The following is an 11,796-nucleotide window of genomic DNA, read 5'->3' as shown; positions in this document are numbered from 1 at the left end:
CATATTATTCGTACATTAAAAAGAATGTACTACACCAAAAGGTTTAAACAGGCGAATTGGTCTTCCTCTAATTGGAAAGTTTAAATGATATTTTGAAAAGAAGTGAAGTTTCACCTTCAAGTCAGTTTAAAAAAGGTGATCGAATTATAAATGATCTACATGAAATTTCAAATTGCTTTAATGATTATTTTACAAACCTAGGTGTTGAATAGGCCTCGAAAATCAAAGGATGTCACCAAAACTTTCACGAATTCTTTCTTAATTCCTCTGTGAATAGTATGTTTTTTAATTATAGTCCAGTAGATATGTGAAAAAGATGCTCGAATCTGGCAGAAAGTGTGAAATTTGGCACACAGGGGTATTTTTGGGCGCTGATTTCAAAAATTGCCGGCCCCAAGCGATTTGACCATCGGGTCGGCCGCCATTTTGAAATCCAAGATGGCCGCCATGAAAAATCATTAAATGTCATTTTCTTGAGTTTTACATGGCATGTGACACTGAAATTTGGCATATAGGGGTATTTTTAGGCACTGATTTCAAATATTGCCGGCCCCCAGCAATTTGACCATTTGGCCGGAGGCTAAATGGCCGCCATCTTGAAATCCAAGATGGCCGCCATGATATATCATTGCAATCATTTTCTCGAGTTTTATATGAACTGCGGTATTGAAATTTGGCATATAGGCTTAATTTGGGGTGCTGATTTAAAAAATTGCCGGCCCCAAGTGATTTGACCATCGGGTCGGCCGCCATTTTGAAATCCAAGATGGCCGCCATGATAAATCTTTAATGTCATTTTCACGAGTTTTACATGACGTGTTACACTGAAATTTGGCATATAGGGGTATTTTTAGGCACTGATTTCAAATATTGCCGGCCCCCAGCAATTTGACAATTTGGTCGGTGGCAAAATGGCCGCCATTTGAAATCCAAGATGGCCGCCATGAAAAATCGCTAAATGTCATTTTCTTGAGTTTTACGCGAGAGGCGACACTGAAATTTGGCATATAGGGGTATTTTGAGGCACTGATGTCAAATATTGCCGGCCCCCAGCAATTTGACCTCCAGGTCAGCAGCAAAACGGCCGCCATCTTAAAATCCAAGATGGCCGCCATGAAAGATAATTTGCTCAAGTCTTACGTATGGCCTGTAACACTTTAAATTTGGAAAAAAAACTTGATCTTTGCATCCTTGATCAGTGAAAAGAACATAGTAAATAGATGCTATTTTGAATTCCAATATGGTTACCAAGTTTGAATGATGTTCAACATTATAATGGTGAGTAAAACCCATTGCATTGGCACTGAAAACAAATCCAACGCAACCACATCTTTGTCCGTTGCAAGGAATTTGGCATCCTTAATTGCTGATATAGATGTTACGTAAGTATGAAGCACCATAAATACACAAACCAGCTAGCTTCTTCTGCAGTTACACATTTGAAGTGGCTTTGGTTGAATAATAACCATCCAGAACAATCATTTTCTGTTGAGAGGCTTTAAATTATTTCTTTGAGTTTTATATGATCTGCATTATTGCACTTTGACAAAACGACGGAGTGTGGGGTGCTTATTTCAAATATTGCTGGCCCTCAGCGATCTGATCCCGAGTCAGAGGCAAAATGTCAGCCATCTTGAAATCCAAGATGGCTGCCATGAAAAAAGATCATTGAAAAAAAATCACTTTATCTAGTATCACGTAACGTATTATTTTAAAGTTTGGCATCTAGGGATATTGAAATTGCCCCCAGTAATCTGTCCAACAGATATGCTGCAAAATGGCCACCATCTTGAAATCTAGAGAGGGTAGACTGTCATGAAAATTCATTAAAATCATTTTCTTGGTTTTAAACAATTTGAGGCACTGCATTTTAGAAATACAGGCAGGATTTTGGCCCGCTGGTTTTAGAATATTGCTCCAATAATTGCAATATTTTATTACAAATCAACATGAAGAAAACTGCTCCAGACTTGAAGTACTGATGGTTATATAGTAGTATGATGATGATGATGATGATGAAATGAAATTAATATTAATAATGGATGATAATAATACATATTTTATTGTTCAAAATAGAATTCAGTAACAGAAATGCTCCGAAAATTTATTTTGCCCATTCCCTGTAGATCGTGAGCCCGGCAGCAACTTAGCAGCGCGACATCGGACGTTGCTCTATCCTTTAAAAAGGGAGTTCACCCCAGAGAAAAGTTTGTTGTAAAAACAAAAGAAAATATGATATAAAAAAGATATTGGTGGATCCATCAAAGATATTAGAATTTTAAGTTTTTGATTTGTGACGTCATATAGGCTACTGTACGAGCAGCTTTCCCATTATGTTGTGTGATATAAAATTCATAAATGGTTCATCATGGGTATTTTTTTTTCTTTCTGGAGCGGGTGTGAAATCATTAGTTTGTTGATATACTGAGGGTCCAATAAAAAAACATTTTCATTTTTTGAGGAGGCTACATTTCATTGATTTTTGTACTATAAGAAACATGGGGGAACTGCTTGCATCTGACGTCACAAATGCACCAAATGAAATTCCAATAGCTTTTTAAATATTTGATGGAATTTCCTCAAACCTTCAATATTTTTTTTCATTACTTATTCTGTTATTGTTTCAATAAACTTTTTGTCAGGTCGAACTTCCCCTTTAATTCGTTGACCACCAAACAGGTTAGAAGCAGCTCCCCTTTTCTAACATCTTTTGGTCTGATGCTGTCGGAGCTTGAACTCCCGATCTCCCGATTGTGAGGCGAACATGCTCCCATTGTCAGATTGTCGAACACACGATGGTTATTCAAAAATGCCAAATTTTAAAATAATACCTACATTATAATTATGATACTTGATTTTTTTTAATGATTTTTTTATGGCAGCCATCTTTGATTTCAAGATGGCTGCCATAAATTGGATGAACATTACTGGATTCGAAAGAAGTCTATGGAGATCACAGGGAAATCTCAGTTGTGGGCGATGCCGTCGAACTTAACACACGTGTAGAAAGCAACTCGGACGCCAAAAGAAAGCTTATTTTCTTCTCTTTTGACTGATAATACATATGTTTACTCACCATTATAATGTTGAACATCATTCAAACTTGGTAACCATATTGGAATTCAAAATAGCATCTATTTACTATGTTCTTTTCATTGATCAAGGATGCAAAGATCAAGTTTTTTTCCAAATTTAAAGTGTTACAGGCCATACGTAAGACTTGAGCAAATATCTTTCAAGGCGACCATCTTGGATTTTAAGATGGCGGCTGTTTTGCTGCTGACCTGGAGGTCAAATTGCTGGGGGACGGCAATATTTGACATCAGTGCCTCAAAATACCCCTATATGCCAAATTTCAGTGTCGCCTATCATGTAAAACTCAAGAAAATGACATTTAATGATTTTTCATGGCGGCCATCTTGGATTTCAAAATGGCGGCCATTTTGTCGCCGACCAAATTGTCAAATTGCTTGGGGCCGGCAATATTTGAAATCAGTGCCTAAAAATACCCCTATATGCCAAATTTCAGTGTCACACGTCATGTAAAACTCATGAAAATGACATTAAAGATTTCTCATGGCGGCCATCTTGGATTTCAAAATGGCGGCCGACCCGATGGTCAAATCACTTGGGGCTGGCAATATTTGAAATCAGTACCCCAAATTAAGCCTATATGCCAAATTTCAATACCGCAGTTCATATAAAACTCGAGAAAATGATTGCAATAATATATTATGGCGGCCATCTTGGATTTTAAGATGTCGGCCATTTTGCCGCCGGCCAAATGGTCAAATTGCTGGGGGCCGGCAATATTTGAAATCAGTGCCTCAAAATACCCCTATATGCCAAATTTCAGTGTCACATGCCATGTAAAACTCAAGAAAATGACATTTAATGATTTTTCATGGCGGCCATCTTGGATTTCAAAATGGCGGCCGACCCGATGGTCAAATCGCTTGGGGCCGGCAATTTTTGAAATCAGCGCCCAAAAATACCTCTGTATGCCAATTTTTACACTTTCTGCCAGATCCGAGCATCTTGGCCATTTTTTGTCACATAACCGCTCCACTATTACACAAACCCTTTTGAAGTAACAAGGATTGTTGCTTCACTTAACTCCATTCATCTGGACATGACAAAATGAACACATAAAACGTATAATTCGGAGCGTAATCAAACCCCTTGTTTCCAATATTTTGTTAAGCTATCATTGTCTTCCGGCCCTCCATGATGAAAATTTCCGAAGTTATACCTATTTATAACAAAGACGATGCTAGTTCGATTACCAATTATCGGCCTATTTGGTTTATGATAGGTTATACAAATAGATAACTAGCAACAATTAGCTCAACAATGATCAATGCGGATTCAAGAAATTTCACTCTACTGAATTTATGGACTTAATATTAAGGCTTATGATACCGTTTATCATAATAATACCTACTCTTAAACAAGCTTTACCATTACTGGATTCGTGTTACTCCCTTGGACTGGTTCCGTAGTTATCTTTCCTGTAAAAGTCAATGTACAATTTTTGATGATACCAAATCAACTATATTATCAGTTACATGCGGTGTGCCACATGACTTCATTTTTGGCCCGCTTCTCTTTTTTTATATTTATGTCAATTATTTATCTAATGTTTCATTCAACTTTATTAAAACATATATTGTTTGCAGATGACATAAATATTTTTTGCTCCCACTTCAACTTAAATGATCTTGTTTATAATAATGCAGAATTGCCCAAATTATCAAATTGGTTTAAATGCAACAAATTGCCGCTGAATTTGGGTAAGACTAACTTCATTCATTTAAAAGTCGTGCTCACATTGAAGAAATAAGCATTTCATTGAATATAGACAGTATTATGATCCAACAAAAGTAAATACTAAATTCTTAAGAATTAAAATTGAGTGCCTTTCTTTGCACGAGCATGCACGTACGTGACCTTCGTCAAGTCTTGTCTCGATACATTGGTGTTATGTGCCGTTTGTACCACTTCGTATTTTGTTTATAATTTACAATTCATTCATTCACTCTAGGATTTCATATTGCAATACAACATGGGCCAACAAGAAAGTATATACAGATTGCATTTCAAGATAGCAATCCAAACTGGGTCTGGATATTTTGACCAAACTGATCCTTTATTTTGTAGATTGAAAACACTGAAAGTTATACTGATATTCATTAAGCGCCAATTGCGATTTGTATATATCACTCAAATAAAAACGAGTTACCTTTATCATTTTGTGATGGTTTTACTTTGATTATAATATTCATAGCTATCCAACCTTACATTCATGTGGTTTTCAATTATTCACTCCCAGAAGTGCCTTAGCCCCTAAATCAATAAATATGTAGGACCTAACATTTGGAATTCACTGCCTTTGAATATACAAAGTTTTAACAATATTTTATCATTCCAGAAGAATATGAAGGATTTCTAATCTCTTTAAATACTGTAAAATTAATGATACTTCTCTGATTACTCTCATTACTGAGGTGCATGGGTAATGTCCATATCTTAATATGCTATAGGGGCATTATTTTAGTATGTGTATTCAGTTATTTTCTGTATTGTTTTTGTGAGCCATGTTTTAGTTACATACGATGTTATCTATGAGACTTTGCACTTCAAATTTTTTGTTCTTTATTTCTTAGTTCCTACTGTGTAGGACCTATTATTATCAATGTAACATTATATTCTGTCAATTTATTTCTTGTTATGCATGGTGAAAAATAAAACAAACAAAAAACTACTACTTCTATTTATAATGATATTAATTTACGTAAAAAACAATACGATGAAACTAATTGGATGAGGGATAGGGGATTGAATGAAGCATGCATATCCTCCATTGCAACCTGGAAACTTTTTGTCTCCTGGTGGGTGTTTCATAAACGACTTTACGCACGACTGGAACCTGTTCTTAGGTCATAATTCAATTACATAGGGATATCGCATAGCACAAAAAAGGATCACCAGTCGTGCGTAAAGTCATTCGTATCTTACGAACAGCTTTATGAAACACCCACCAGGCCTTTAACTCTGCTGGTAACTGGATCCAGCCATACTCTATTCAGAAATCCAAGCTCAAACGAATGACGATCTATTTAATATAATATTATCATTATTATAAATGAATAAATGCAACCAGCGCAGAATCACTGCTTCTTTTTATACCTTGAAATCCCGGGGGGGGGGGGGGGCCACTTACATTGACGAGTGGATACCATGCGCGACCAAAAAAACACGTAAAAAGGATGTCCTTTTCACGATAGGGCACGTTACGTACGTAACGTGATAAGGGTGTCAAAAACACAAAAATAATGAAAAAAGTGTGTCTATTTCGCTCGGAAAATTACGTGTTTACCCAGGTAACAAGCCAACGTTGGCTCCACGTTGGAAACTTGAAAGTCGTTGGACGTTGGGAAAACTTGATGGATTAACGTTAAATCGACGTTGGAAACTAGTTTGATGGAAAGATGATGGACAATCAACAATGACACGACGTTGGCAACGTTGGAAACTTGTTAGTCGGAGAGTTGTTGGACAGTCGACAATGTCACAACGTTGGAAACACGTTTGATTGGATAGTTGTTGAACAGCCAGCAAAGGCACAACGTTGGCAACGTTGGAAACTAGTTCGCTGGAAAGTTGTTGAACAACCGACAATGGCACAACGTTGACAAAGTTGGAAACTAGTTTGTTGGAGATTTGCTGGACGGTCGACAATGGCACAACGTTGGAGACTAGTAAGTTGGAGAGTTGTTGGACAGTCGACAATGTCACAACGTTGGAGACACGTTTGATTGGATAGTTGTTGACAGCCAGCAAAGACACAACGTTGGCAACGTTGGAAACTAGTTCGCTGGAAAGTTGTTGAACAACCGACAATGGCACAACGTTGACAAAGTTGGAAACTAGTTTGTTGGAGATTTGTTGGACGGTCGACAATGGCACAACGTTGGAGACTAGTAAGTTGGAGAGTTGTTGGACAGTCGACAATGTCACAACGTTGGAGACACGTTTGATTGGATAGTTGTTGACAGCCAGCAAAGACACTACGTTGGCAACGTTGGAAACTAGTTCGCTGGAAAGTTGTTGAACAATCAACAATGACACGATGTTGGCAACGTTGGAAACTTGTTAGTTGGAGAGTTGTTGGACAGTCGACAATGGCACAACGATGGAAATTAGTAGGTTGGAGATTAGTTGGATAGTCAACGATGACACAAGGTTGGCAACGTTGGAAACTAGTTCGATGGAAAGTTGTTGAACAACCAACTATGGCACAACGTTGTCAAAGCTAGAAACTAGTTCGATGGAGATTTGTTGGATAGTCGACGATGGCACAACGTTGGAAACTGGTAGATTGGAGATTAGTTAGATAGTATACAATGACACAACGTTGATAAAGCTGGAAACTAGTTAGATGGAAAGTTGTTGAACAACTGACACTGGCACAACGTTGGAAACTGGTAGATTGGAGATCAGTAGGATAGTCGACGATGACACAACGTTGGCAACGTTGGAAAGTTGTTGAACAACAGACAATGGCACAACATTGGAAACTAGTGTGTTGGAGATTTGTTGGACAGCCAACAACGTCACAACGTTGGAAACGCGTGTTTGATTGGATAGGTGTTGAACAGCCAACAAAGGCACAGCGTTGACTACGTCGGAAACTAGTTCGATGGAGAGTTGCTGAACAACCGACAAAGGAACAACGTTGGAAACTATTTTCTTGGAGATTTGTTGGACAGTCGACAATGCCACAACGTTGACAAAGTTGGAAACTAGTTTGATGGAGAGTTGTTGAACAACGGACAATGGCACAACGTGGACAGCGTAATTGGAATAGTTTATTGGACAGTTAACATTGACACAATGTTGGAAACTATAGTTTGTTGGATATTTGTTTGACAGTCAACATAATATCCTGGCATAATATACACAGTGTTGAGAACGTTAGAAACTGGTTCATTGGAGAATTGATAATTGATAAAGTTGGCGGAGTACAGCAAGTCTGCATATGCCGACTTAACCCAAGACAAGACAAGACTACTGGCATAATTTCCAATGGGGCCAAGGGGGGGGGGTCGATCAAGTAAGTTTGCTTGTCTATCCATGTCACCCTTGGTATCCCCCAGCAATAAGGGGAAAAGAAATCGAGAGAGAAGGAAAATAATGGGAAGGGAAAGAGGAACTAAAACTAAGTCTAAGGGGAAAACAAAAATAAAGATGGGGTAGAATAGAGAGGCTGCATGCACCTGGGGATGCAAATGTGTCGATTAATATAGAAAATAAAGAAGAAAAACAAGAAAAAAAATGTAGTTCAAGACCAGAATTTCCAGAAACGCCCTCGTCGATCCTTTGCAGCTGGCAAGGCCTTTCACAGTAAGTACGAGATATGTCATAGGCCTACCGTCACATAACTAGAAGAAATTGAAGAAGGAAATACAAGCATCAAATGTGCCTATTTAAAAATACCATACTATTCTGATGCGCAGAATTAGTCGCGACGTCGGACTCCTTCTGTCATGTCTGTGTAGTCTGCTTCCTTCAATTTTGAACTTGAAGAATCTGGCAGAATTTGGACTGGATAGTGGATATAGAAAAGTAAATTCCAGAATATCTAGTGATCTGGAACAGTACTTATAAGCTGTATATTTAGGACCTACAATCTACAGTTGAATTTTCTTTGCACTTGCAGATAATCGGTAACTGCAACCATTGATCCCCTCCGAAAGATCCCGGAGTCAGCTTCTGTGTGCGTACAGTCCGACGCTAGTATATTCGTGTACTGTAAGTAGTAGTAAAGTAGTACTTAACATCAGTCACTGCACAGTATAACATACTAACTAACCTCGTAATTAGCTTGTGTGAGTGACTAATACTAACCTCGCAATACGTGTGAGTGGGAACGAGTATGCGATACCAATGGCAAGGCAACAGTCATTGGATGATTTTCAAAATTCAAGTACGTACAGTGTTGAAATCTGGTGTTGGTGTAACCCAGGCACCCAAGGGTTCATTACATGCCGCCGCGCACAGAAAAATCAAGCCATAGAAGTCGTGTGTTGTGGACCCAAGAAGTGAGATCCCAGCACGTGTGACCCACTAGTAAGAAATCCACTGCCAAACGCGGTTCGTGGTGCGAGGTTAGTATACTAATACTAACCTGGCAATACGTGTGAGTGTAACCCAGGGAATTTTGAGCCCAGGGGCTTACCGTGTAATTCACCATACCCACGGTAGTAGCGTGAAGTATGGTCTAAATAATTATCTGAATAAATAGTTAAAACAGAAATTAAGCACTTACCACGATTATATGGATGAAGGTCTAACGAGTGGCAGCTTCCTGACATCGAGGCACAGACTGGAACCTAAAAAAACGAAAAGTTCTGTCGCGGTAGCTCTCCTCTTTCAGAATTCAAAACAAAATGGCCGATTGAGACCGAGACTAATAGCACTAGTGCATTAGTATACATCTCTATGATATAGACTTTGTCAAATTCGCGCATGCGCCCTACACCCTCGGTACCGGTCTCGAACGGCCATTTTGCTATGAATTCTGAAAGAAGGAGAGCTACCGCGACATAACTTTTTCGTTTTTTGAGGTTCCAGTCTGTGCCTCGATGTCAGGAAGCTGCCAATCGTTAGACCTTCATCCATATAATCGTGGTAAGTGCTTAATTTCTGTTTTAACTATTTATTCGGATAATTATTTAGACCATACTTCACGCTACTACCGTGGGTATGGTGAATTACACGGTAAGCCCCTGGGCTCCGGCCCGCTCAGCGGGCCGGAGCTCCCTGGGTTAGTGTTGGTGTTGTGACAACACCGTACTTGAATCAGGCTGGTGTTAAGATTGACCTCGGAAAATATGGTGTATTTCCGGCAGTTTGTGTTGAAGGCTGGTGTTGATTGTCATCTGCTGAACCCAACACTGCACTGTGGCTGCATGGTGTTGATGATCTACAAGCAATTTCCCCATTCAGCAACACCGACGTACCCCAGGGATTGGGAGAATCGTGATTTAAAGTTCAGTGTTGGTGTTGATGAACTGTAGCTATTACGAACAGGGGGCGAACACGACGAACTATCTCCGTAAAATTATCTTTTACATTTAAGATGAGAGCAAATCATTAGAGTTTTAATACATTTCAATGAAAAATAATATTACGCTTGGTGTTGGAGCTCAGTTCAGCATCCCTTTCACGCTCTCAACACCGTACACCGTACTTGAAATCACCCAAATGACTTGCTATCTGGCATTCCTGCCTTATTTATTATACGCTGCCTTGAATTGACTTGGTCGGTCCTGCCTGGCCTAGCCTGGACCGAGTGTTTTCCAACTGCAGTCAAACCTGTAGTTGCTATGTGAGGCATGCTACACTTGACGCTGAAATATCATTTAATAGTTATGGCACGAGCGAGACTAGGCCATGGCCATGCATATTGAGATATCAGTTGACTTCTATCTTAATCAAAAAGAGGCACTCTTTAGTTACAGTAGGCAGTAGCTACGTTACTCTGAGTGAGGCCAAGTTACGCGACCTCCTTTTTTGATTTTGTAAATACTGAGAGACTGCAATTACACATGTGAGTTTTTGTGATGATTACTGACGTTGCAATTGGCATTGCATACCGAGTCATTAAACAATTGTAGACAGAAACAGAGATTGCAACTCGCAAGAAAATGTAATACATCTTAATTTTTATTACATATGCATATGTTTTTTTGGTATTAGTCTTGTTTGAGAAAAAGAGGATGTCAAAAAAGTTTGAATGCTACAAAGGCCTCAATAAATATCACACGTAATTATCTTGATTTCTCTTAATTATGTGAAGAGACTTGTAACAGAAAGAATGAAAAGAAATGAATAGCTGTAATAATAGTTGTAATGTTTTTTGATAGAATCATGAACAGATTACAGATGATGATGGCACAGTGTTGAAAACTGTTTGATGGAGATGGCGCATCGTTGGATTTGTTTAGAATTAGACCAACAAAGAATCAACGTTACAACAACATTTAACCGATATTAGACAAACATTGAATCAACGTTTACGCCAACGTTGGACTAACATTGGACTAAAGTTGAATCAACTTTCCATCAACATTGGACCAACATTATACCAACGTTGGATCAACGTCACCCAACGTTGGACCAACATTGGACCAACGCTGCCATACCTGCCTCATCTGGTCAATGATTATGCACTCATGAATATTCATTACATCAGTAAATGACCAAAATTTTAGGTAATATTGCTATAATAATTAGAGTATTTATGTTTATTCAATATTTCCACCATGAAAAGTTTCAGAAAAGTATGTGGCTCCATTACCATATCATATATAATCAAAACATATTATTTTAAGTGAAATATTCAAGGTTAAGTGTGGAAAATGATATTAACTGTATTCTGCCAAGTATAGCAAAGTTGCTCTATATATAGGAGTCAATGACAGGTTACAGTGGATAGGTGTAGGATGATAGGAATAGGATATAGGATTAGGATGTAGGATTTTAGGATAGGATAAGACATATGATGATAAAGATTTGAGTGTAGAGTTGTAATGGTGGACTTCACCTTGAAACCAATTAATGTTTTGTTAATTACTGCCATACGTTGGAATAACGTTGGAGCAACGTTGTGACAACGTTGTAACAATGTTGGAGCAATGTTGCCAGACAACGTTGGAGCATTGTTGCTGGACAGCGTTGAACCAACGTTGTAAACATAGTTGGTCTGACGATGTATGGACGTGCACTTCT

This window comes from Lytechinus pictus, chromosome 16, assembly GCF_037042905.1.
Source record: "Lytechinus pictus isolate F3 Inbred chromosome 16, Lp3.0, whole genome shotgun sequence".
Taxonomy (NCBI): Eukaryota; Metazoa; Echinodermata; class Echinoidea; order Temnopleuroida; family Toxopneustidae; genus Lytechinus; species Lytechinus pictus.
This window is presented reverse-complemented; position numbering follows the sequence as displayed.